At 51.0% G+C, this 25,243-nt stretch overlaps 1 protein-coding gene across 5 annotated transcripts in view; it reads left to right on the forward strand.

The window, feature by feature from the left end:
• Window positions 1–25,243, forward strand: part of SEMA4D (semaphorin 4D) — a 127,292-nt gene that overhangs the window by 47,067 nt on the left and 54,982 nt on the right. Inside the window, exon 2 of one of the 5 annotated variants that reach the window (XM_070795183.1) lies at window positions 6,070–6,190. The exons of the other annotated variants lie outside the window; for them this stretch is intronic. The gene's annotated coding sequence lies outside the window, so the exon portion shown is untranslated. The remainder of the gene's footprint in view (window positions 1–6,069; window positions 6,191–25,243) is intronic. 5 annotated transcript variants of the gene reach the window in all.

Consider the following 25,243-nt stretch of genomic DNA (forward strand, 5'->3'; position numbering starts at 1 on the left):
GTTTTTCCAAATTTCACCTGGACTCTGTACTTCCAGCCAGTGGAGGAGGTGGCCCTGGCCGGGCAGTTTCTTTTGATGTGTCCAGTCCTGCTAGCACCTGCCCTTCCTTGCTGCATGCGCCCTGCTTCTCTGAGATTCCGCAGGCACTTGGCTTCCTTATAACTTTGTGTGCTGCTGCGACTCAGCAAGGAGTTCATTGTGCCTTGCAGAGCTGTTTGCATTTAATAGACACCAGGAAGCTTGCATATATGAGGCCACCCCTTCCATGCCAGTGGGGCTGTGGCTGGGTACCAGACAGCCCCTTGGCTTCCAACCCAAGGAGCCCCTCTCACTGCTCTGCTGACTGTGACCCAGGCCACACAGGGGAAGTAGACCGAGTCAGAGGCTGGTCCGTGGCCAGCAGGGGTGGGAAGGATGTGTGCTGTGTTTCCGGTGCCCTGGCTGGGGAAGGGGCATTAGTAACAAACGAGCTCACCAGCCTCACCCATGTCAGTCTGCAAGTCCCTACCTGCACAGTTCGGGCTCGTGTACACTGAGCTGCATGCCCAATAGGGAAGAGAGAAGAGATGTTTAAAAACCCAGCTGTGGGAAGTGAGAGGCCCTGTCAGCCCCCATGTCCTCCTCCTCCCTGCCCTGTGCGATGATTGTCCTCTGCATGAGGTGCTCACCCTCCGGCCAGTCCCCAATCTTTTGTCCTAACAGCAGAGTCTGGCACTGAGTTTCTGATCGGAGTCCACAGTTTAACTGGATTTTAGTGCAGGCCCATGTAGGAAGGAAAACAGAAAGTGCTGGCCTAGTGTGGAGGCGAAAGTGGTGAGAGGGACCCAGGGGCTGTGTAGAAGGAAAGCAGCCTCGATGGCAGGTGGGCCAAGGGGGCCGGGCGTTTGGGACCCTACGGTCCTGAGAAGAAGTCTCTAGTTCTGGGCGGTGGGTGATTGGTGCCCTCTCACTGCTCCTGCCTCTGGGCCGCCTTTGCCCCCTGCTCATGGCCAGGGCATCCTGACGCTGTGGTCAGAGCCCAAGGTCATCCTGCCAGTAACGGCACTCTGGCCACATCTCTCTTCTGGCCTTGGACCCAGTATGCTGGGCTCTCACCTCAGCACCATTGGGTTCTCAGCCTGGCAGCTTGTTTCCCCCAGCTGGAAAATGGTCCATCTACCACGCAAACCCCCATGAGTCCCCTCGGGATCCTGGCCATTGCACAGACCCCACCCCCCATCCCCTGAGAGTACCTAAGATGGCATGTCCACAAAGCAGGCCCCACCCCCACCCCCCACCAAGAGCCCCCATGATTATCTGTCCATCCGTGGTCCCTTACTTTTTTTTTCCTGGAAGATCACGAGCTTGTAACCCAGAGGGGCCTGGGCACATTTGAAGTGTGTGGAGGATGCCCTGAGTGGCTGATCGGTAGAAGATGCGGGAGCAGAGGACAAAGCCAAGGTGGTCAGCGTGGCTGGGGACAGTGTGTATGGTGTGTCCAGGCGAGGGGCGGTGGGAGAGAAGCCCCATGGCCTGGGTAGCCCACAAGTGAGGGTCAGGTCAGAGGGTGGGTGATGAACCACTGGACCTCTGTTGTCCATCTGAACTGTTCTTAGTAAGACTCAAGTCTGGCTGGTCTGTCCCTGGAGCTTTCCCTCGTGCTGTCTGACACTTGGCAGCTGTGACCAAGGCCGTGCACTAACTGGAGAATTATTAACGTGGTGCATTTTAGAGCCAAATAAGGTTGAATTCATGCTTAAAATTGGTGCGAAGATGTGGTGAGCTTGAACATGGGTCAGTTGGTTTTCATTTGACCAAAATTTATGCAGTGGGTTCTTTGCTAACCTTTTTTTTTAAGTGCAAGTACGTGTAAATAGGTTTTTAAAAATAGACACTTCTCTTGCTTTTTACTGTAAGTCGAATTGACCCATTGATGCACTGAGTCTGAGGTCTGCAGTGGGCTGCAGAGCTGTGGAGATGGGTCTGCTGAGCTAGTGCTGATCTGAGGAGCACCATTCCAGTGGAAGCTGAATTAAATTTTACGTCTTATTATTTGTGGATGGCAAAGGCTACTGTTTGAAACCCTGAGCCTCTGTTTGGTACCTTAATTTTTAGATGAAATCTTTAATCACAGAAGAAAAGTGTTTGCCCAAGTGTTTTTTTTTTTTTAATATTACTGTCACTTTAAGAAAATTGCCTTCAGAGCTAATTGTCTTCATAGGCAGTTTATAGACCAGAGTGGTTTTGACTCTCAGCAGCTAGACCTTAAGGGAATCAAAGAAACTCTGTTTTTTTAAAACAGGTGGCTCATGTATTATAAATTTATTAAAATATTTTAGAATTGTAAGCCATATTGCCTATTTTCTGAAAGTCTTAAAATACAAAAATTATATATAATTCTAGTCAATGAATGTAAAGAATATTTCAATTTGTTGCCTCAAAATCCTTTGAAAGTCAGAAACGTCCTTGTTTCTTATAAATGACAGAATAAAGTGTTTTCATAATGCTGGTTTGACTGGAGAAGCGGCTTTTAACTCTTGAAGGGATGGATTAACATTTTCTCTAGTTTCATGAGCCCAGCTCTGTCACTGACTGAGGGTCACAGTTACCTGACACCTTCAGCCAAGTCATGGAGCACGCCTGCTTGGACATCTGATGAGAACTGTCACGAGGCCCCGGGCGGCTCTGAAAGTCGTCCCCATGCCATCCCAGGATACGGCATTCCCACCGAACCCACCTGAGCACTAACCGTGGCTGTCCCGCCTTTCCTGCATCTTGTCTCCAAGCCAGGGTGTTGTCACCAAAGGCTCCTAGGGAGAGGAAGGTGCAGGAGGTCACCAGACAGGTGCCTGGGAGCAGGTGGGGCCACTCCTGGGAGCAGAGTCTGCATCGTCACCCCTTGTCACAGTCCTGCAGCATCCCACGCGCACTGACTGTCTCCGGCCACCTCTGTGGCTTGTTAGAGCCCTCCAATTAGAAAGGTTAAAAACCAGCCTGCTGCCCCCGCCTGCACGGCGTTTGGGTCAGCAGGTGGGATGGACCTACCTGGTTGCTGGGTTTAAGGGATTTTCGACTTGAGGTCTGGGACCGAACAAGTTTCAGTCCTGCAGGGGCAGGGCACGGGTCTCTCGTATAGCATGGCTCTGTCCATCACATGGGTGCAGCCATTCTCAATCCTGCTTATTACCAAGACCCAGACCCCCGGTGTTTGTGGCAGTCATACGGCTATGTCTGCCTACCCCACGGCCTGGCTTCCTTCACTGGACGAGTTGGCCAGTCCTCTGTCCTGATGCCCAGAGGTGGACCTCAGGAGTCTGTGTCCATCGCAGGCAGCACATGAGGGTCAGTGCCTACTGTCACCAAACTGCTGTGTCCGAGACCCGGATCCTCCTATCATGGAGTGTGGAATTTTTCATGGCAGCAGTGGAGCCCAGGTGGCCCTACTGGTAAAGAACCCACCTGCCATTGCAGGAGACAGAAGAGATGCACGTTCAACCCCTGGGTTGGAAAGATCCCCTGAAGAAGGGCATGGCAACCCACTCCAGTATTCTTGCCTGGAGAATCCTGTGGACAGAGGAGCCTGGCGGGCTATAGTCCCTGGGGTTGCAAAGAGTCAGACATGACTGAAGCCACTTAGCACGCACGTGGTAGAGCTGTAGGCACTGCTTTTTGGGGGGAGCTGGAGGTTGGGGTGGTGCTGGGTGCTGTCAGAGGCTGTGTCTGGTGGGGTTGAGCCTGTGGTGTCTGCCCGTCTCCCCAGGATGGTTCACGACCAGGTGTGGGCCCCGCCATCGTCACACTGTGCCCCATTCCAGGCCCCGCAGAGGATTGGCCACTGCTGCACTGGCACTTGTGTGCCCCCATCCAGCCACCCCTGCAGGTAGCATGGTGGCCCCGGGCTAGGCCCACTCTCGGGAGGATGTCCTGATGGGCAGTATAGTCAGGAGGCGGAAGAGGCGCTCCTCTGCCAGCTCTTCTTCCCGAGTTGGTTTTTGGGCAGCGGTGCTGAGGTGTCTTGTACACATCACATCCCCGTTCACCCTCGCTGCCACCTTGCAGCCATGACTGGACCGGATGCTGTGGCTTTCCCTGTTTTCAAGGCTGGACGCCGACACTTGGAGAGGCTTAGGGGCTTGCTGGGACCCTGCAGGAGAGCCTGGATGAAAGGCAGCTCCCTGTTCACGACCTGGAGCCTGAGGCCCTCACCCTGTGGCTGGGCCTGTGTGATCCTTGGAGACACCAAGGGGCCTGGTCCCCTTCCCCCTCCCTGCAGGGCTCTAAGGACCTTTCTCCTCGGGGACAGAAGCTCCTGGCTCCTCTCTTGGCCTGAGCCGGCCCTGCCCATGCTCCTGAATGAGCCCACACAGGAGAACAATTGGGTCCACATCGCAGGCGCACAGCTGGCCATTGAGAGGGACGAGAATGGGGCAAGCGTGTTCCATGGGCTGAGGGAGGCTCACTGTGGCGGCTTGTGGAGGCTCACTGTGGCGGCTTGTGCCACTGCTGAACGGCTCCTTGTCGTGGCCGCTGTGGAGCCCGCTGCCATGGCCTGTCCCTGTGGCCCCACCCAGGCTGCACCCTGGAGACCGAGGTGTCAGGACAGACCCCCTGGGCAGCAGAGCTCCCTGTGAGGACAGGGTGGCTGGGCCAGACTGTGTCCTGAGCACCATCCTCCCCCGTGACCAGCGTGGGTGAGGGAGCCCATCGGCGAGTGCAGCCCCCGGGAGAGGTAAGGCCACTGGGCTGGGCAGCAGGGACTTGGCTCTTTAGGGTTTGCTGCCAAGAAGCCTAGCATTTTCTTTTCTTTTTTTCCCGATGGTATAATTTATTTCCTGCTGGAGTATTCTGAGTGCCTGCCACATGAGACCTTATTTAACCCTCTGAATAAGCAGATGACCTACAGTCATCCCCGTTTCATTGACACTGAGATGTGTACAGTGAGGCCGAGTACTTAGTGCATCCCAGCATTTTATTATTTGTGCAGATGGGTTTTTGTTTTCTCAGTTCTCATGGCTCAGGTGAACAGCAGTGGGCTGAGTAAGCAGACAGCTGTCCTTCTATCCCTCGACCCTAGTGACCAGGGCCTGAATGACTGATGACCCTTCTCAAGGACCAGAGGAGTTTGTTTATGAGAAGTGCGTCTGTCTGTCCCACAGGTCAGCAAGTGTCCAGGGCTGAGGCTGTGATTCAGGGCAGGCACTCTGCTGGCCAGGGGAGGCTCCCGGGTCCTTTTCTTGAGCAGGTGATTCAGATCCCTGTGGACGGATCATAATGTGGGCATGGGCCAGGAGTGCTCATCACCTCCCTTTATTGTTTGGAACAGCTTAGGTCTCTTGGTTTCTCGCTTTCATATGTGCTTGGTAAGTAGTGTGTGAAGGTCGTGCGCCTTCAGGCCAGTAGAACTTAAGTGTGTTGAAGTCCAATAACTGGGGAGGATGCTTGCTATATTTTGGAGGGGTTGCTGGGCCGGGGTTGGGGAGAGCTGGGGAGAGAGCCAGAAACACGCCAGAAATTCTGCCATACCAGCTTGGAAAAGCTCGGTGCTTAGGGGCCTGATAAAAAGAAACAGTGGCAGGAAAGTGCCCAGACTGAGGACTGTGGAGGGAGTTCTGAGTTTAGAATTAACATAGGAATAGGGCTGTGAATAGGGGTGCTTGTAATCCTTCCAAAATTGGGATAAAATTTGCATCTGAATGACTCATCAAGGCAAGATTGCCTTGGAATGTGTGGTTTCCTTCTTATTTTTCAGTTCCTACTACCAATCATTTGCATTTTTTATTCAACCAGCATTCTTAATGCTACCTTACGATTGCCCTCATCCTGACTTTTCCTAGCCTGGATTTCTGCATTGGCATCTCCCACCCTGTCTGTCTTCATGGAGGGTGTGCAGGACCGATGGTCTCCTTTCTCTGCCACCCCCATTCAACACAGCACCCACGTGGACGCCTAGCTCTCAGGCCAGCTGGCTCACTCAGCCCTCATAGGCAGATAGGTCTTGTTTGGACTTCCCAGGATTAAAAAAGTATATCTTAGTTATTTTTCAGTGTCAAGAAATTAGGAGACCACCTAAAATTCTAATTTTTTTTCTAGGAAAAAAATCAAAAGAGTTAACACCTATTCAGTACTGAATGGCAGTAGGAGTCTGCAAGTCCCTAAAGATGTTCACATTCTAATCCCTGGAACCTGTGACTATGTTAAAGGGATTTTGCAGGTATGTTTAAGTTAAGGATCTTGAGATAGAGAAATTATTCTGATCTATTAGCTGCTGCTGTTGCTACTGTTTAGTCACTAAGTTGTGTCTCTTTGTGATCTCATGAAAGTGAAAGTCACTCAGTCATGTCCAACTCCTTGCAACCCCATGGACTGTATATACAGTCCATGGAATTCTCCAGGCCAGAATACTGGAGTGGGTAGCCTTTCCCTTCTCCAGGGGATCTTCCCAACCCAGGGGTCAAGCCCAGGTCTCCTGCATTGCAGGAAGATTCTTTACCAGCTGAGACACAAGGGAAGCCCAAGAATACTGGCGTGGGTAGCCTATCCCCACTCCAGCGGATCTTCCCAACCCAGGAATTGAACTGGGGTCTCCTGCATTGCAGAGGGATTCTTTACAACTGAGCTATCAGGGAAGCCCTTGTGACCTCATGGGTAGACCCTAAATGTAATCAGAGGTTCCTAATGAAAGAGTCAGGAGGACAGAGAGAAGATGCTGTGCTGCTGGTATAGGGGAGGAAAACTTTTCCTCTACTCTTCAGTTCTATATGTGGGGTCTGTGAATTAAACTGATAACAGATTAACGGGAAAACGTATATCACATTTAATGTTGTTATATGCACAGAGGCTTCACACAAAAGAAGTAAAAACTCCAAGAAGCAAGTAGGAATCGTGGTCTGGGCACAGGTGGGAAAAGAATTTTCAGATATGAGGCAGAAGGAGTGGAGAATACAGTTTATTAGAGTGGGAGACGCTGTTAGAACAGTGGGCCAGCGCAAGGGAGAACCAGCATTGCACAGGGGTCCTTAGTCCACTTTTATACCCAGGGTACAAGGAGTGGGATTGGGGTCTTGCGGGTCATTTGCTGATTGGATGAGGCATGTATACTGGGTGGGGGAAGAGTAGGGCAAATACGTTCTCCGTAGGGTAGGAGGGGAGACAGGTTATACTGTTCCATTAATAGTTACAACATGGGGGAGGGGAGGATGATAAGGGTCTGGTTCTTCCATTCCTGCATTCCAAGACCCTCTTGGTTTTATCTGCTCTTTCCTCCTTGGGTCACCACATCCCTCCCTCTCCTTATTTTTAGGGCCAGTTCTTTGGCCCCTTTTGATACCCTGCTCATGTCTAACAATCTACCTATTTCCCTTCTCAGGCATTTGGGAACCCAGTCTCAAAGGAAAAGGGGCAATGACTGCTCTGACTTCTTCAAGCTGTACAGGGGCGTCATGGGGCTCTGGGTTCCTTTTGCCTGCTTTCTGTCAGGGTGCAGGGAGATGAGAATCCATGGAATGATAAGGTGACTTGTTTCAGCATTGTCTTGAGTGTTGGTCAGGGAATAGTCTTGTCATACTACCACTTGGAGATTTGTTGTATTCTAGAAGAAACAAACTTAACAAGAAAGTTAAAGGTACGTGGCCCAAAGATTAATAGAAGTAGAAAAGCTGCTCAGGAGCTAGCCAGGAGAACCAGGCCCAGACCTTGGTTTGTGACGTTAGTGTTTCTCTGGGTACGAGAAGAGGTAGGAATTTGGTCTCATAAAATCTTTACCTGAAAACATCTGGCTGTCTGGAGGCTGGTTCTTCTGGGTTCTTCCCGGAGCACAGAGTGCCTTATTTTTCTGACCTCCGCCCTGAACTCCTTTCAGGAGTTGTTGAAGGTCAGCAGTTTGCAGTGGTCATGTTGCAATCTTTGTAGAGGCAGCTGGCAGGTGCCAACTTCCAGTCAGCAGGGTCCCCGCATAGCCACATATTTGACCATGCTTTGGGGGCATTTCATGGCCATTGTGTACCACAGTGCCGGGAAGGCTTTCTCAGGTTTAACAAAGATTCCATTGACAGGTCACCCAGTGAGCTGTTAATTGGACCAGGCCTTGCGAGTAGCAGAAATCTCTGGACCATACCTGTCTTACTAGCCTCTTGGTCCAGGAAAATATTCCTTTGTTGTTTCTTCCCATTTCTAGAGTTACATTATTACAGTCATTGATCTCATATGGAACTGCATATCAGCATTTTATCACAGGATCAGTCACACATTTGGTAACATAAGAAACAATCTTCTGAAACAAGTGACATAGAGAATAATACAGCTAGCGGTTATTAGTAAGGTCACGAGTAAGAATTATAAGTCAAGAACTTTCATTACGTAGAGCCCAGTATACCCCAGGTCATCTGACTTTGTTTGTCAAATGACTATCACTTCAGTTCAGTCGCTCAATCATGTACGACTCTTTGCGACCCCATGAATCGCAGCACACCAGGCCTCCCTGTCCATCACCAACTCCCAGAGTTCACTGAAACTCATGTCCATCAAGTCGGTGGTGCCATCCAACCATCTCATCCTCTGTCATCCCCTTCTCCTCCTGCCTTCAATCTTTCCCAGCATCAGGGTCTTTTCCAATGAGTCACCTCTTGGCATCAGGTGGCCAAAGTATTGGAGTTTCAGCTTTACATCAGTCCTTCCAATGAATATTCAGGACTGATTTCCTTTAGGATGGACTGGTTGGATCTCCTTGCAGTCCAGGGGACTCTCAAGAGTCTTTTCCAACACCACAGTTCAAAAACATCAGTTCTTTGGCGCTCAGCTTTCTTTATAGTCCAACTCTCACAACCATGCATGACTACTGGAAAAACCATGGCTTTGACTAGATGGACCTTTGTTGGCAAAGTAATGTCCCTGCTTATTAATATGCTGTCTAGGTTGCTCATAGCTTTTCTTCCAAGGAGCAAGCATCTTTTAATTTCATGGCTGTGAAGCATCTTTTAATTTCATGGTTGTGGTCACCATATGCAGTGATTTTGGAGCCCAAGAAAATAAAGTCTCTCACTATTTCCTTTGTTTCCCTATCTATTTCCCATGAAGTGATGGGACCGGATGCCATGATCTTAGTTTTCTGAATATTGAGTGTTAAGCCAACTTTTTCACTGTCCTCTTTCACTTTCAACAAGAGACTCTTTAATGCTTCTTTGAATTCTGCCGTAAGGGTGGTGTCATCTGCATATCTGAGGTTATTGATATTTCTCCCAGCAGTCTTGATTCCAGCGTGTGCTTCATCCAGCCTGGCATTTCACATGATGTACTCTATATATAAGTTAAACAAGTGACAGTATACAGCCTTGACATACTCCTTTCCCAGTTTGGAACCAGTCGTTGTTCCATGCCCAGTTGTAACTGCTGTTTCTTCACCTGCATTCAGATTTCTCAGGAGGTAGGTCAGGTGGTCTGGTATTCCCATCTCTTGAAAAAATTTCCACAGTTTGTTGTGATCCACACAGTCAGAGGCTTTGGCGTAGTCAATAAAGCAGAAGCAAGGGAATATTTCATGCAAAGATGGGCACAATAAAGGACAGAAATGGTATGGACCTAACAGAAGCAGAAGATATTAAGAAGAGATGACAAGATACACAGAAGAACTGTATAAAAAAGATCTTCATGACCCAGATAACCACCATGGTGTGATCACTCACCTAGAGCCAGACATCCTGGAATACAAAGTCAACTGGGACTTAGGAAGCATCACTACAAACAAAGCTAGTGGAGATGATGGAATTCCAGTTGAGCTATTCCAAATCCTGGAAGATGATGCTGTGAAAGTGCTGCACTCAATATGCCAGCAAATTTGGAAAACTCAGCAGTGGCCACAGGACTGGAAAAGGTCGGTTTTCATTCCAATCCCAAAGAAAGGCAATGCCAAAGAATGCTCAAACTACTGCACAATTGCACTCATCTCACATGATAGTAAAGTAATGCTCGAAATTCTCCAAGCCAGGCTGCAATAGTACGTGAACCATGAACTTCCAGATGTTGAGGCTGGATTTAGAAAAGGCAGAGGAACCAGAGATTAAATTGCCAACATCTGTTGGATCATTGAAAAAGCAAGACCAAGTGAAGTCACTCAGTTGTGTGCAACTCTTTGCGACCCCATGGACTGTAGCCTACCATGCTCCTCCATTCATGGGATTTTCCAAGCAAGAGTACTGGAGTGGATTGCCATTTCCTTCTCCAGAGGAAAGAGCAAGAGGGTTCCAGAAAAACATCTACTTCTGCTTTATTGACTACTTTTCTTTAGCACAATTAAATTAGAACTCATTTACAACTTCAGCAGTACTGTTGCAGGAAGACGGACCCCTTCCAGGGCCCGAAACTGGGCTCTTGTCTAACGCTCAGAGATGAATTGTCTGAGGAGACACATGTGCTGACAAAGCAAGAGAGTTTATTGGGAAAGGGCACCCGAGTGGAGAGCAGTAGGGTAAGGGAACCCAGGAGAACAGCTCTGCCGTGTGGCTTGCAATATCGGGTTTTATGGTGATGGGATTAGTTTCTGGGTGGTCTTTGGCCAATCACTCTAATTCAGTCTTTCCTGGTGGCACACGCATCGCTCAGCCAAGGTGGATGCTAGCGAGAGGGATTCTGGGAAGTGGACAGACAGGCAGTGTCTCGTTTAGACCTTTCCCGAACTCTTCCAGTTGGTGGTGGCTTATTACTTCTGTGTTCCTTATCAGGATCTCCTGTCATAAAACAACTCATGCAAATGGTTACTATGGTGCCTGGCCAGGGTGGGCAGTTTCAATCAGTGTGCTTCCTCTAACAGTATTATTTAAAAAAAACAAAAAAAAGACACACACTGAGACATACAAAAATCCATACAGATAGACAGTTTACCACTTGAGATTTAAAATTTCTCTTTGACCCACTCCCCAAGCCCACTTTTTTCTTTTTTTGAAGTTCTAATTTGCTCAAGGCTGAGGTCTCAGCAAAGTGGGCTGTGTATTTCAGGGACATGGAAAGGGTTAACTCCAAGCTTTTCCCTCGGCAGCCTTTTTAACAAGCTAGTTGTTTTTGATTGCATATGCGAAAGGAACCGGTTTTGTAGTTTCCAGTAAAAAATTTTCATTTTAACCGGTTTTCTCTGGGGTCTAAAGAATATCATGGCCAAACTGTGTCAAAAAGTCTTCTTTCCTTTCTGTAGTCATAGTTTTATACTTAAATTATAGACCAAATAGTGCTCAAATTGACTCTGATATCAGGGGCAGATCAGCTGATAAAATCATTGGATTGTTCCTCTAGTGGGAAGTGAGATCTTTGTCCCATCAGAAGAATCTGAAGGGTGAAGGGAATTTGCAGGAGTGGGGGAACCTTGGTTCCCTCTTCACCTGAGAGAAAAGCGTAGTTAGAAGGGGATTCTTTAGAATGTTAGGAGAGTTTCTGATCCTTTAGCCTTTTGAATATAGGAGAAGGACCTGGACCAAAGGGACCCTCAGAATCCTTTCCTAGAGATCGTGTGGATATGAAAGGTCGAGTAGGGTTCATCCAGGAAATCCGCTGGAGAGAAACGGGGGGACAGGAGATAGGGAGGCAACAGAAAGACACACGCGGCATGAGTCCCTCAGATCCAGATTCTGACCGAGGGCCATGAAGGACTGAATGTAAGGAAATTCTGAGTCCTTTCCCTGCTTTTGAGGCTAGTGTGCCATTCAGAGACCATTTTTTTTTTTTTAAAGTTCCCTGGTTTGTACTGGGGCCAGGCCTTTTGCAGGGTCAACATTTTCCAGTTTCTGAGAATATAGCCAAGGGGTGAGTCTGAGAGAGACTCCTGGGACGTACCAGAACACACTCTTAGCCTACCTGCTGTAGAGTGGGGGGTACTGAGAGTCACTGGCCGACAGAAAGGGGTCTCTTTGGTCCCAGTGATCTCTCCGTGCTACTAATGGCACAAAAATGGCCCAACTGTCCCAACAGTCACGTCTGACAGTGAGAGGTGACTTCTGAGAACCATGTGGCTAAGGCACCCTGTGACCCGGGGAGAGAAAGAGATTCCTGGGAGCAACTGGGTGACTCACCTTTGGCAATTCCCTGAACTGTGGAAGGCTGTCTTGAAGGTTCAGGGCAACACCTAGGCTCCTGTAAATCAATCTGGACTGAAAGGGAAGAAGTGAAAGTGACAGGGAAGAAGGCTGAGGAATCCGCCTTACAATCCTATCAGGGAGGCGTGGCCAGGGGACGATGGTCTCTGTTTTGCCTCAACCACTACGAGCCTGACACGGTGCACAGAAGTTGTCTTGCTAGGGGCGGATGTCCTTGGGGCCTGATCCTTTCTGTGTCCCCCTTATCTTCACATGGGAGTCTTCATGGCACCCTAATGGCTTTTAAGTGCCTGACCTGTGCCCACACAATATTGGTTGACCTAGTCCTCAGTTGGAAAGAAGACACAGGAGAGACCCTCACCTGTTCGCGAGGTAGCTACTGGGCCACAGTGAGCAGTGGGGCCTTTGAAACACACCAGAGGGTAACCCTGGCCAGAGTTCCTCAATTGCTTCCACAGCACTTGCCTGTTCGCAGAGGGTCTCTATGAGAAAGGAGAAGTGAGGAGGTGGGGAAGAGACCCCAAGTTCCCCATACAGGCCACCAAAAATGTGGTCCCAGCGCAGGTTGGAAAAGAATTTCCAGACATGAGGCAGAGTGAGAGGAGAATAAAGTTTATTAGAGTGGGGGATGCTGTTAGAACAGTAGGCCAGCTCAATGGGGAACTGACATTGAACAGGGGTCCTTAGTTCACTTATATTCAGGGTACAAGGAGCGGGATCTGGGTCTTATGCGGTCATTTGCTGATTGGATGAGGCATGTATACTGGGTGGGGGAAGAGTAGGGCAAATACGTTCTCCGTAGGGTAGGAGGGGAGACAGGTTATACTGTTCCATTAATAGTTACAACATGGGGGAGGGGAGGACAATAAGTTTCTGGTTCTTCCATTCCTGCATTCCAAGACCCTCTTGGTTTTATCTGCTCTTTCGTCCTTGGGTCACCACAGTAGGCTTGGGGCTTATGTATCATTTTAACAAAGGGCAGTCAGTTTTGAAGTGACAAGACAAAAGAAAGGGGGGTTGGGCTCCTGGGGACAGTAAATTGTGGGAAGATGACTAGGAAGCATATATAGGATGCTTAATAAGGTTAATTATGCAGACTCAGTGTCATCTCTGGTATACTTTTACAGAGAGAATTTATGTCCTGCTTTTAGGCAAATGGAGGAGGGCAGCGAACTCCTCTTGCATCTGCTGTTCTCAGTTGCTTTCAGCTCAAAAGAATCCTTATGCCCAGGTGGCCTCTTTGTCCTGTGCTCTTCACTGTCTTTACAGTAGAGGAATGAGCCTGGAGCCAAGGAATGCAGGAGGCCTCTGGAAGCTGGAAAAGGCTAACAATTTTCCACTGAGCCTTCTGAGGGCATGCATCCAGCTCTTCCATTTTAGCCCAATGAGTCCTATGTCAGATTTTTGACCAACAGTTGCCATAACAAATTTATGCTGTTCTAAGCCACCAAGTTTGTAGTGAAACTTTATGGCAGCCATACAGAACCAATGTAGGTCCCTCAAGCAGCCATAGGAAACCCATGTAGGTCCCTTAAGACATGGTTTTGTGCTCAGAGTGTTGCAGAGAAGAAGCCAGTTCTGACTCCATGTTGGAACTGTTTGTTTGCCTCGATTTTCCTTGCTTTTGTTACTGCAGTCATACATAAAGGCCTGCCTCAAAGGCCCCTGCCCCTCTGCCTGACTGTAAACTAAAGTGCCTTTGTAGCTCACAGATAATCTGACCATGCCCACCTGTGAATAGCTACACCAAAAAGAAGAGATTAACACACCCCTTCCAAAGACTGGCCAGTCCCTTGGAGATGCTTTGAGAGACTGACGACCCTTTCACTTTACTTCCCACTGCTTCTCCCTCTCTAGTCTGCCTTCTGACTTCACTTCCTTATTGCTTCTTTCTCTTTGACTCTACTGAAAAACCTGGTATTCCAGACCCAGACAAGATGGTTACTCTGAGACACTAGTCTGCCATCTTCTCAGCCAGCTGGCTTTCTGAATAAAGTTGTTTTCCTTGCTTCAGCACCTCGTCTCTCAGATTCACTGGCCTGTCGTGCGGTCAGCAAACGAGCTTGGACTCAGTAACAAGAGGAGTTTCACAATCACTTACAGAGACGAGATAAATGAAACCATTACCAAGCAGCAAAGAAAGTGTAAAATTTAGTGTGAAACTGCATCATGTAGGCCAGTGATATTCAAACTTTAGGTAAGAATCACCTGGTGGGCCTAAGCAGATATAGCTTATGCAAACTCAGAGGGCTGTGGAGGGCTGAGAATGTGCCCACAGGACAGGACTCTGCTGGCACTTCTGCTGGCCTGGCATGGAACTTTGTGTCACCTTCTAGACCTCGGGTGCTACAGGGGTTTAGAGGAGCTCAGAAGGGAGTGGCAGTCGCTGGCTTGCAAAGGGTATGTGCGTGCATGCCAAGTCACTGTAGTCCTGTCTGACTCTTTGTGACCACATGGACTGTAGCCTGCCAGGCTTCTCTGTCCATGGGATTTCTCAGGCAAGAATACTGGATTGCCATGCCCTCCTCCAGGGTTGGCATGAGGGTTGCCATGCTCTCCTCCAGGGGATCTTCCCAATCCAGGGATGGAACCCACGTGTCTTATGTCTCCTGCATCGGCAGGTGGGTTCTTTACCACTGAGCTACCAGGGAAGCCCTTTGCAGAGGATAGTAGGGTTTAACAACAGGAGGAAAGAGGAGATGATGTGTCTGGGGATTGGTAGGGTGGGAGTAGGAAGTGTGTTGGTGCTCTGCCGGACCTGAACTGCACAGAGAGGGCAGGAGCAGTCATCTCCTGTCCAGCATCCCTTCCTTCCCAGGGACCTGACCAGGCACGCGCTGTGCATGAGGCACTCGTGCGTTCAGGGCCAAGTGAGCAGCCATGAGCCCTGAGTTCGCAATACAGAGAGGACAGAGGACAGTGTGAAGGAGGAGTGGCTTCCCCATGCCTCGTTGCTTGCTGGGTGGCTGCTCATTTCAGGAGCCCCACAGTCTGGCTCTGGGCTAGCCACTCCCCCCACCCCACACCTGCAAGCTCCTGGTCCTGGCCTTGCCTCTGGTTGGATTATGTCCTGTCACAGGTCTCCTGTGTGCCCTTGCTCTCAACACAGTTGAACTTCTGCATGGCCAACCGACCTTTTAATTCAGCGAACTGTCCCTCTTAGACTTTAGATCTGAGCCCCTTCTGCTGTGGCTCAGGACTTGGAGCACATCTATTCCAGCTTATGTATTTCCACTGGGTTCAGCATCTTAGCCCCACAGTGGGGCCACGGGTTTTGAGAAGCATCTGTGCAGCTCTAGTTTAGCTTTGTGTAAGCAAGGCCAATGGATTCATTTCCTTTATGGATGTTTTTAGCTTGTTCTATGACATTTCCTGCAAGTTAGAGGCTCTGAGTATTTCGCCAGCTCCCCCTCCCTATCCTACCTATTCTTAGCAGATTGGGTCTGCAGTATGCTGTACTCCTGGACTTTGTGAACTTGGATTTTGGTAGAAGTGCCCTCTCTGGTTTGGAATTTGACTATCCTCTTAGCTGTTTGTATGAGAGAGGTGGGTTTAATGCAGGAACAAGCTTTTGGAAATGGTTATGATTTCCACCAGAGGTACTATTGACATTGTCCCTTTTCACATAAAAATTGCCTTAGAAACTTTTTCTAGACCTCGTTAGTTGCTCAGTTGTGTCCGACTCTCTGCAACCTCAGAGACTGTAGTCTGCCAGGTTCTTCTGTCAGGGGGATTTTCCAGGCAAAATTACTGGAGTGGGTCGCCCTTCCCTTCTCCAGAGGATCTGCCTTACCCAAGAATCGGACCTGGGGTCTCCTGCATTGTAGGCAGATCCTTTACTGTCTGAACCACTCAGGACCTTACCCTGAGGGAAATATTTCCCAACAAACCACGAGAACTTTGACCTCCACCTTTTAGCCAACAGTGTCTGTGTATAATACAATTGTCAGCTCTGACCCTGGTCTCCAGGGTTCTCAATCATCTTTTACTTTATTTCACAACATACAGATGCACACCCCCACACCCCCACACACTACACGTACCACCCACACAGACGTGTGTTCCAGCTGACCATGGATCTCTGTCAACCTGGAGTGTGTGGCCGGGAGTGTTTGGTGGGGAGAGTGAGCCTCAGTCCACAAGGTGGCCAGAAGCTTCCTGCTGACATCCTCACTTCTTGAAGTCTCCAGGAGCTTGACTGTCACCAGGACCGTGGGCCCTGACCCTGCCTGGAACTCAGCTTCCCCATCTGGTGGTGGGGATGGGGTAGCGTGGAGTGGGAACCAGTGGACATGGGACAGGCCTGGCTGGCTGTGCAGGCTATGAGAGCCCACTTTTCAGAAGTGCCATTATGTCTCCCGGCCAAGGTCTGGCCCATCTTAGAGCTCAGACAATTAGAGACGGCTCCCACGGTGATCATACATGGCAGTGCTATGTGAGTTCTCCACCTGCAGATGTCTATTCCAGTGGAGTGAGCCTAGAGGAAGGGCCAAGTCAGTGGGGGCAGAGGTTCTAGAAGGGCAGGGGGCTCCTGGTGCTTCCGTGCTGTCTCGGGTGCTCCCAGATGCCCCCCCTCCCACCCTCACCTCTCTCCTCATGCAGGGGCGCTGTTCTACCGCTCCTGTCACTTTCCTGTCCTGGAGAGAAGAGCCGTGGAATGATTGACGGCTGAGTATCCCTGGATGCTGGTGTTTTCTCGTTAGTTGCAGCACTGTACACCTTTGAGTGACTGCCTTGTTGGCTCATGGCACCCCTGGGTGCAGTTGCAGTGCTGGGTGGTGATGGTGTCACTGGCTGGGCCACCTTGGAGGGGCGGCAGGTTGTGGGTGTCTGAGGCATATTCACTGAATATCCCTGCTGCGGAATATAATTGCACCGTATGTATGGGTATTTCACACTTGCTTCATCAGTAGATTTTTCGGGTGCTTCCCTCCTTTGGCTTGTGAATAATGCTGCCCTAAATGTGGGTGTGCAAAACCTGTTTGAGACCTCACTTTCAGTACATTTGGGTGTATAATTGGAAGTAGAATTAAGAGATCATGGGCAATTCTGTATTTAATTTTTTGAGGACCCTCCATCCTGTTTCCTATAGCAGCTGTGCCATTTTACATTCCCACCAACAGGGCACCAGGGCTCCAGTTTCTCCACTTTCTCATCAATGCCTGTTTTCTGTTTGTTTTTGTTTTTATTGTAACCATCCTAAGGAGTATGTCTTTGCTTTAATTAAAGCCTCAATTTGGAAACTCACCTAATTTTCACGTGGTTATTAAGTATCATTCTGCAGCACCAAATCCAACTCTATTATTCAGGCCCTACACATCCCCAGAGGGCATCTCAGGGAGAGCCTTACCCAGAGGAGGGAGAACCAGAGGCCAATTCTGCCTCTTTTACTTTATTTCCTCACCACCACCCCCCCGGCACCCGTCCTTGTGTTCTATAAAAGAACCTGGCATCCAAACCCCATAAGATGGTTATCTTGAGACATTAGTCTGCCTTCTTGGTCTGCCAACTTTCCGAATAAAGGCATATTCCTTGTCTCAATACCTCTCGGATTCACTGGCCTGTTGTGTGGTGAGCATGGCAAGCTTGGACTCGGTTGACATTTGGACCTGGCCATGGGCTGGCTGGGGACTGTGCTCCAGGACATGGTTGAAAAGGACACTCTGCTGACAGTTCTGGGACCTTTCAGGTTGAGAAAATCAGGCTGACCTGTGTTCTGGAGCTTCACTCTTGGCAGGACTGTTCATTGCCCATGTGCTGCCTTCAGCAGCCCCGATGTGAGGCAGGAGAGTGGCACCCATGGGGGCTCTGCCCACCTTGGCCTCCACTCTCACCTGGTTCCATGGTCTCTGCTGCACGTGTGCACGTGTGTGTTCGGTCCTTTTGAATCTGTGTCTGTGGCCTCATGTTGCTCTTGGGGTCCCCTGTGAGTGGGCAGACAGCTTTGGCGGGAGCTCTATGGAGGGTGTTGGCAAGCTCTTGCCTGGGAGGCTGCTCAGAGCCCCCTGGGGGTGGGTTGGGGGGACAGGCTCTGCAAGCTGCTGGAGATCCGGTAGAGATGGGACAGCACCCCGTTTCCTGAGGTCCTTCTCTCATCTGAGCAGGACTCAAGCTCCTCATCCTCACCCCAGCACCAGAGTTCCCGTGGGAATGAACTGTCCTTCGGAGACTAAGAAACTGGAGAGGTAAGGTCTGAGCTGTGAGCAGAGGCCACCTGCTGCTCCTTGTGGCTGCTGGAGAATTCTCAGGGGAGGAAACAGCATGGGAGCCCTGAGGGGGCTGCCTGGCTGTGCAGGGGCCTGGCCAGGGCTCCTAGGTGAAGGGGGCAGAGCTGGCCGGGGATGTGGGAAACTGAACCTTGGAGCAGGCAGGACCTGAAGAAAGGAAGCTGGTAGCCATGGTCTCAGGGGTGACTTGGTGTGGTGTGTGTGTGTGCTTGTCTTCACACTTCTGGGCCTACCTGTCCTGGGGTGCACTGCTCCTCTTTCTCTTGGTTTCACATTCTTGTTATTGGAGAGGACACTGGAGGGTGTTCACTTACGTATTTTAGTGTTCCAGGGCTCTCACTCTCACTTCATCTTCTCAGGTCTCGGCTCCCAAGTGCCCCCAGGGTCTCTGCCTGGCTCTCCAGGTGTGAGAAGCACTACCCAGAGCAGCATGGGGAGCTGCCTGGTTGGCACTGACCACACTCAGCTGGCCCTGCTGTCTGATTCTGTCTTGTTTGCACAGAGTCCATGGGCATTTGCATCTGGGTCCTTGGTTGACCGCTGATGAGGTTTTTCTTCCCCCTGGACCACAGTGTTACGGGAACGGGGCTGTGGGTTGGGTCTGTCTCACACGTGGGGGTAGAGGAACAGAGAACTGAGACACTGTGGCAGCTGCGCGTGGCCCATTCCTGACTGTCGGGGACGGCTCTGTGCCAGCCGTTCTCCCATTATGGACTCTAATGGCTCTTCATCTCTTCAGGGGCTCTTACTGCAACTGCTGAAGACCTTGGTGATCCAATGGCAGCCACATCCAAGATTAGTGAGGGCTGTTTGATTTATATTCTCCGAGAGCATTCTCGCTGAGACCTGCAGCTGACTCATCCCAGTGACTGAATGTTTTAGAGTTAAATCAGTGATTACTGAGCCACTGCAGGTGTCCAAGGCACCTGGCAGCTGTGGGCACTGCTTCCACTGTCCCTGGGTGGGCCTCACTCCCGTGCATGGGCAGGGCCAGAGGCTGCCTGTCCTTGCTTGGATTTCACAGGCTGGCTCTGGGCAACCCTGACTGCCCTCTTCCTCCCTTCCATGGATCTTCTCACTCTTTATGTTGGAATATGAACGTTTGGCTGCTGAAGGAGGCAACTGCTCACATCAGTAACACCTATCCCCAGATGTCCGCGGGTAAGCAGGTGCAACCCGGCAGGGTGACATCTTTTAGGACAGGGTGTAGGAGTCACAGGCCAAGACCAGAGCAGCTCAGAGGTGTGTAGAAGTGGTGGATTTCCTCAGACTTTAAGGACAAAGCTCTTTCCCTCTCTGATCAGTTTCTTTGGGAAAAATTGTTGTAAAAAGAGCAAAATATGAAACTTGGCAAGAGTTGTTTTTCTTGCAGCTGTTGCCCCTGGCAGGATTAGGCAGCTTCACTGCGACGATCTCATTAAAGGCTTAGTGAATGGCTCCAGGCATTCCATGGTAGATTTTAATGTCATCTCTAATGTGCGTGGGTATCATCTATCATGCTGAGTGGTGTTACAATAATCCACGTACTTTTAGGCTAGCTGCATCTGCCAGCGCAGACTCTGAGGGGCTGAGGGGTTAAGTGGCTGGCCTGGGGTCACACAGCTGGTAAGGGGACCAGAGCTCAAACCTGGGCAGCTGGGCCCAGCACCCAGACTGATTTATGTCCCTCCTGGTGGGTACATGGATGGGGCCGACTTGATGGGGCAGCACAGGTGGGGCAGGGGGTGGTGGATGCCGTGTGACACCCAGAGATGGAGACACGAGTAACCAGGGTCGGACTGGGGACTTGAAAGTGCAGATTCTAGTCTGGCTGAGGACGGGAAGTGCTGGAAAGCCACCCCAAGAATGGGAAGACTGCACTCCTGGGGGCGCTTGGGGCCACCTTCTCCTTTGCTGTGGAGTGGCCTGGGGGCAAAAAGACTGAAAGAATCTGGAGGAACTGTTGTTGTTTGGAAATGACATGATTGTTTTGTAAGAAAAGGACTGAAAAATTCATTTCCTAATGTAAAAAAATTAGAAGATGCAGAATAGTCCAAAGAAGATAATTAAAGATGCCCCTGAACTGAGCACCGCCCATGCCTGGCCCCTCTCCTCTGCCTACAACAGGTGGTCACGGCCAGCGTGCTAGGGGCCCACAATCAGGTGCTTGGCTTCAGCGAGCTCACCTGTGGAGACAGGTAATGCTGCCCTGTTGGGATCAGGGAGTGAACTCCAGCCTGTGCTTGGAGCCGCAGTGCTCACACCCTTCTGGGTGTGCACCTCCCTGGCAATTTCTTTACGTGAATAAGCTTACATTTAAGTGCTGTTTTATCATCTCTCTTTTGCATTTAATGATATATTGTGTTTATCTGTACTTGTCAACAAGCATTAACTTGATGGTTTGTGCTGCCTGTAGAGCGTGCTGTAATATTTATTTATTTATTTAGCCAGTTCCTGATGAGTGTACATTTAGATTCTGAATTTTTACTTTCGTTAAAGAGATGTGGAGATAAACACTCCTGGGCTGGCATCCTTTTGAACTTGTAGGATTGCTGAGTCCAAGGAAACCTGTGTGGCAGAGCTTGTCAGACTCCTCCAGAAAGCTAGGCGAAGCTCCGCCCTCACCAGTGAATGATAACTGTTGTGGATCCCCTGGCCTGGGATGATACGGATCCATGGGCCATGCTGCTGGCCAGGTGCCAGCTCTTGCCAGAGTTGGGATAGGGGGATGTGAAGGAGGCTTTGCAGCCTGGCAATAGGAACCACCAGGGAAGCAGTAAATTGTTTCCCACTAGAGACTGAGGGGGCTTGTAGTCCACTGACAGTGGGTTCCCTGCAGGAGCGTGGAGTGGAAGGGAAGGCAGGGTTACCCAGTGTGGCTCTTCTTGGCTTTTTGAGATAGAAGAGAGATGCCCCAGGGACCTGGCAGGGTAGAGGGCTGGGAAGAAGAGGGTGGGCTGGACAAGCTGGAGCAGGCGCTTCAAGTTTCCAGCCTGCCAAGTGGGAGAGCCTTGTTACGTGTGTCCTGGCCTCCGAGTAATCCCCGGCCCTGTGGCTGAAATGTTTCTAGAAACTTCCGTCACCTGTGGATGCTTTAGATGTGGCTGCCACTCAAGCCTGGAACCTGTCCTCGGCAGCCAGGCAAGACCATTTCCCCAGGCAGAGCTACCCACTGGGTGCTCCCCTCTGAACACGGGATGAAGCAGCAACTTTCCCAGGCTTTTGTAATTACAAAGTTTTTAATGAGGTTGTATCATCAGTTGAGTCTTCAGAATGTCCTGAGACAACTTGACATTGAACAGAAGCCACGTTCTTCTGAGCATAAAACTAGCGTCACTTTTCATTCACTCTGCAGACTGCAGTTTGTGTAAATTATTTCATTTCACTCTTAGGCCTCTGTCTTAAGCTAGCAAGAGAAAATGGGTAGTGTGCACTCCTGCTTGGCCTAGTTAGCAGAGAGCATTTATTTGGAAAGGGCTTGCTTCCTCGATTTCCCTGGGGAAAGGCGTCACTCGGAGGCAAGGACAAGTGGATGGCCTGGAGATACAGATACAGGCGTCCTCAGCCAAAACCATCTTTTCCAAAGTGTCTGCTGAACTCCTGACTTGGAACGAGTTGAGATTTTGATAAGAAACTGGATTTAAATGAGCCCAGTTAGGCCCAGAGCTGTTTGCTAATGCCCTGTGGTCCACCTGGTTCAGGTGCTCCAACTTGGAGTGGGGAAATTTCAGCCCTGAGGAGTGGCGAGGGGCCGTGGGGAGCAGGCCTAGGGTCAGACAGTGGGATTCGAACACTTGACCCCACCGATCGACACTGATGTGGCTCCTTGGTGTTCTTATCTGCGAATATCTGATGATGATTTTGGAATCCCTGCGAGATGTTGGTACATTCCTGGGGTCATAAGTGGCCTGACTCACTCCCTTATTGGCCCCACCCCTAGAAGGTTCAAGCAGTGATGATGGGGAAGTCAGTGCTCCGCTGTGCATCTGCTTGGCTTCTCACAAGTGAGGCGAGTGAGGCTGAGACTAGAGGTAACCAGAGGGGTGGGGGTGGCTGCTGGTGGGGTGGGGGAGCTGCCTGCAGGCCTGCATCAGGTGGTCTGGTCCATGGGAGCTGGGGCCACCCCGGCTGTCGGTACCCTGGGAGGCACTGCTTACTGGGCCTGAGATGGATGACTTCTACCCCGGGTCCCTTCCTATTAATTTCCAGACCCAGAGCTTTGAGGGCCTAGAAGGGACCCTGAGGCTGAGAAGGATGCTGAGGGACTGATGGAAGGTAGGCAGGGCAGGGCCAAGCCAGCTCTAAGGGAAGCCTCATTGGCTGCTGACAGGGTCAAGGATCAGGACAAGAATTCTGTTTTTCTCGGCCCCCACAGGAAGCCGTGGTTGGAGGTTTTCTGCTGTTTCAGGAGCACTTCCTCCCTGGGGGCGCCCATCACCCCACACCTGGAAGCAGGGCTGGCATGAGTGCTGTCAGGGTCCCAGCGCAGGGGGAGCACGGTCCTGGTGGAGGGGAAGCCATCCTGGACTGAGAGTGGCCAGTGCCTCAGTTCCCTCCTGTCTGGAACGAGGGGCCAGAGTCTCGGAAACTAGGAGGACTCACCGGGTTGACATTTGCACAGCTCCGAGAGCCCTGCCTGGCACCTGGCCCAGGAGTCCCACCCTCTCCTCTGCTGCCCAGTGCCCACCCTACTAACCCCCGTAACTGTGCCCTGGGCTCCACACAGTGTCACCGCTGTGGCAGTGGGGTGGCAGCGTCCTGAGCCTGTGACGGCTGGGATCATAAGGAAGTGCCTCTGTGGGAAGTGGCGCCCACACTGCCCAGGGGCATCTGTCTAGACCACGTCCTCCTGTGTGGTCACAGGGAAAGCAGAAGTGCCTGGGTGAGGCTGGCCCGCAGCCAGCCTTGCAGACGAGGGAAGAACCCGTTCCCAGGACCAGAGATCATGCCGCTTCTGTCTGAGGTCAGCCCACCAGACACTCTCCCACTGCAGGGGGCAGCAGCCCACCCTGAGGGACCCAGTGGATCCACCTGTCAGACCCTCCACAGTGAACATTTGCCCCCTTAGAATTCCTGCTCCATGTCCCACAGTGTGAGAAGAGCAGGAGTCAGGTGGACCTCCTTGGGGGCAAAGGTCATCAGGGATCCCCACTGGACGAGAAAGGCCAGACCCTGCATCTCTCATGCTCACAGGGAGCCCAGCACCTTGTCCAGGCCTTGGGTTGGTCTTAGCAGGGGGCGCCCGAAGAGGATGTTCTGTGGCGGATGGCGTGGCCAGCTGGCCACATGCCAGGGCCAGTTCTGCAGGAAGCGAGGCCTCCAAGCTGTATCACCTTCCACAGAATGGGGGTGTTTGATGTGTGCTCACAGCCCTGCTTTCTATCAGCTGAGTAAGTCGGATGGTCAGAAAAGAGATTAGTGAAGCACGATTATTCGCATTTACTCAGCCCTAAAAACCATATGCATCTTACCCAAGGATTCTGAAATGTGAGAAAACTGAACCCTTTCCTCCGGCCGGCACTGTTCCAGACCCATATTTGGGGGCCCCTTCCTTCCATCCCTGCATCCTGTCTCTGCATCCTGTGTCTCTGGATGAGGACGCTCAGCCTGTGTGAGGTAGCGAGTGTGGGCAGTGCCTAGAGGCCATTCCCTGACCAGGGGCCTGGTGTAACCGCAGCCCATGCTGAGGAAGGTGCCCTGCCCCTGAGCCCAGTCATTCTGGGCCAAGATGCCGCCCTCCCCAGGGACGGGTGGAAGGACCCTAGAGGGGGCGGAACTGGTGGCCTACTTTATGTGGTTTAAGAATGTTCTAGAATATCTCTGGGGCTTCTCAGGTGGCTCAGTGGTAAAGAATCCACCAGCCAATGCAGGAGACAGGCAAATTTGATCCCTGAATCAGGAAGATCCTCTGGAGGAGGAAATGGCCACCCACTTCAGTATTCTTGCCGGGAGAATCCCGTGGACAGAGGAGCCCGATGGGGTCCATTGGGTCACAAGAGTCGGACACGACTGAGCGACTAAACAACAACAAAATGTCTTTTAGATTTTTCAGTTAATTTTGGTTCACATGGATTGGGAGGATAGACCTCCTGGCTAGAGACCCCTCTCTGGGCCTCCGTTCCTGCTTCATTCCTAACCTGCCCCCTAGCTGTGGTCTCAGAGCGGAGGTGCCTCCTGGGGGCCGCAGGACAGAGTGAGGCGGATTAACTCCTCAGCTGGAGTTTTCCACCTGGAAGGTGACAGCGTGATGGTGACGCACCAGCTGCCACTCTTCCGCGTCTCACAAGTTCTGAATCATCTGGAACGTGACTCAGAGCTCAGAAAGGGATGCCCCGCCCACTGTGGAATCCCATCTGCTGGAAAAACAGGGCCTTTGCGGGCCCCGGGGGCTGCTAGGCTGGGCTCCGGGCAGGTTGAAGGTTAATAGAGTTGGGGTCCGGCCAGCAGTGGCTTGTGATGGTCTCTTCCCTGTGTGGTGGCTGCAGAGTGAAATCCTCACTGTGACTTGGACTCAAACTCACCCTGGGAATTCTAGCAGAAGAGACTCCCAGGCACCTTCCTACAGTCCAGAGGGACACGCCTTTTCTAATCCAGCCATCTAGCTGGGCTCCATACCCTTCTGACCTTCCTGGTAGTTTCCAAGGCACCTCAGGGTCAGACAGACAGAGGCCCCTTGGTCTACCATTGCCTGGCTGTAGCTGGTGTGGTTTGAACGTGGTTCAAAGGCAGCAGAGTCTCAAAATAGCAAGCTTTGCCACAAGGTGCTCAGCTGAGCCCAGGGCCGAGTTGACGTTCCTGGAAGTCTCCTTGAAGGGGTGTGCAAGCCGGTGAATCAGACTCAGAGGTCTGTGCAGGTGGTGTGTGCACAAATTCCTGAGGGGGAACTGGACCTGAGATGATGGGCTGATGACTGTTCTTTTGTGTCCTGCCAGGATGAGGTGACCTGGGCCTTCATGGAGCTTTTGCAGAAGCATGTGGGATCCC

Source organism: Bos indicus, chromosome 8 (genome assembly GCF_029378745.1).
Source record: "Bos indicus isolate NIAB-ARS_2022 breed Sahiwal x Tharparkar chromosome 8, NIAB-ARS_B.indTharparkar_mat_pri_1.0, whole genome shotgun sequence".
Taxonomy (NCBI): Eukaryota; Metazoa; Chordata; class Mammalia; order Artiodactyla; family Bovidae; genus Bos; species Bos indicus.